Consider the following 2,558-nt stretch of genomic DNA (forward strand, 5'->3'; position numbering starts at 1 on the left):
TGTATAAGGAAATGGTCCAGTTTCATTATTCTGCATATGGCTGTCCCATGTTCCCAGCACCATTTATTTTTTTATTTATTTTATTTATTTATTTCTTTTTTTTTAAGATTTTATTTATTTATTTGTCAGAGAGAGAGAGAGCGAGCGAGCACAGGCAGACAGAGTGGCAGGCAGAGGCAGAGGGAGAAGCAGGCTCCCCACAGAACAGGGAGCCCGATGCGGGACTCGATCCCAGGACGCTGGGATCATGACCTGAGCTGAAGGCAGCTGCTTAACCAACTGAGCCACCCAGGCGTCCCCCTAGCACCGTTTATTGAAGACACTTTTGTTTTCCCACTGGATATTCTTTCCTGCTTTGAGGAAGATTAGTTGACCCTAGAGTTGAGGGTCCATTTCTGAGTGCTCTGTTCTGTTTCATTGATCTGTGTGTCTGTTTTTGTACCAGTACCATACAGTCTTGATGATTATAGCTTTGTCATAGAGCTTGAAGTCGGCAAGTGGGTTGCCACCATCTTTGGTTTTCTTTTTCAGCATCCCTTTGGTTATTTGGGGTCTTTTCTGCTTCCATACCAATTTGGGGATCATTTATTCCAGTTCTGTGAAAAATGTGGATGGTATTTTGATAGGGATTTCTGTGGATTCTTCTAGGTAGCATAGACATATTCATAATATTTTTCCAATCCATGAGCATGGAACTTTTTTCCATTTCTTTGTGTCTTCCTCCATTTCTTTCATGACTATTGTATAGTTTTCTGAATACAGATCCTTTGCCTATTTGGTTAGATGGTTTTCTAAGTGTCTTATTGTTTTGGGTGTAATTATACATGGGATGGACTCCTTAATTTCTCTTTCTTCTCTCATATTGTTGCTGTAGACAAATGCAACTGATTTCTGTGCATTGATTTTATATCCTGCCACTTTATGGAATTCCTGGATGAGTTCTAGCAATTTGGGGGTGGAGTCATTTGGGTTTTCCACAGAAAGTGTCCTGTTGTCAGCAAAGGGTGAGAGTTTGATTTCTTCTTTGCCAATTTGGATGCCTTTTATTTCTTTTTGTTGTCTGATGAGTGCTAGGAATTCTAGCACTATGTTAAACAACAGTGATGAGAAAGGGCATCTGTGTCATGTTCCTGACCTGAAGGGAAAAGCTCTCCGTTGTTCCCCATTGGGAATGACAGTCTCTGTGGATTTCCCATAGATGGCATTTATGATGTCGATGTACCCTCTATCCCTCCATGGTGAAGAGTTTTGATCAAGAAGGGATGCATTAATTTGTCAAATGCTTTTTCTGCATCTATTGAGTGGATCCTATGGTTCTAGCTCTTTCTTCTATTAAGGTAGTGGATGCCATGGATTAATTTGCAGTTGTCGAACTACCCTTGCAGGCCAGGAATAAATTCAATTTGGTCATGGTGAATCATGCTTTTAATGTATTGTTGGGTCCTATTGGCTAGTATGTTGGTGAGAATTTTTGCATTCATATTCATCAGAGATAGTGGTCCGAAATTCTCCTTTGGGTGGGGTCTTTGTTTTGGGATGAGGCCTATGCTGGCCTCATGCTGGATTGGAAGTTTTCCTTTCAGTTCTATTTTTTGGAAAGGTTTCAGAAGAAGAGGTATTAAATCTTCTTTAAACGTTCGGTAGAATTCCCCTGGGAAACCATCTGGCACTGGACTCTTGTTTCCTGGGAGATTTTTGATGACTTCCGCAATTTCCTTGATGATTATGGGTCTCTTCAGGGTTCCTTTTCTTCCTGGTTTAGTTTTGGTCATTTCTATGTTTCTGGGAATGCATCCATTTCTTTGAGACTGTCTGATTTGTTCACATAGAATTGTCATCCTATGTTCTTATACTTGTCTGTATTTCTTTGGTGTTGGGTATGATCTCTCCTTCTTGATTCATGATTTTATTGATTTGGGTCCTTTCTCTTTTCTTTTGGAGAAGTCTGGCCAGGGGTGTATCAATCTTACTAATTCTTTCAAAAGAACCAGCTCCTAGATTCGTTGATTTGTTCTACTGTTCTTTTGGTTTCTACTTCATTGATTTTTGCTCTAATCTTTATTTTTCTCTTCTCCTTCTGGGTTTAGGCTTTCTAGGCTGCTCTTTCTCCAGCTCCTTTAGGAGTGGGGTTAGGCTGTGTATTTGAGACCTTTCTTGGTTCTTGAGAAAGGCTTGTAGTGCTATATACTCCCCTTGTAGGACTGCCTTTGCTGCATCCCAAAGATACTAAACAGTTGTGTTTTCATTCTCAGGTGTTTCCATGAATTTTTAAAATTCATCTTGAATTGACTGGTTGACCCATCCATTCTTTAGTAGGACGCTCTCTAGCCTCCATGAATTTGAGTTCATTCCAACTTTCCTCTTGTGATTGAGTTCCATTTTCAAAGCACTGTGGTCTGAAAATATGCAGGGAATGATCCCAGTCTTTTGAGAGGAGAATGAACATGGCAGCATCCCAATCTCTGGCCCCAGAGCTGAGAGCTCAGGGCCCCACTCCTCAGTGCACCCTCACAGAAAAGAGGTCAATCTTTCATGTCTTCCTGGTCTCTGACTGTACT

Source organism: Enhydra lutris, unplaced genomic scaffold, assembly GCF_002288905.1.
Source record: "Enhydra lutris kenyoni isolate GAN:26980312 unplaced genomic scaffold, ASM228890v2 scaffoldscaffold13, whole genome shotgun sequence".
Taxonomy (NCBI): Eukaryota; Metazoa; Chordata; class Mammalia; order Carnivora; family Mustelidae; genus Enhydra; species Enhydra lutris.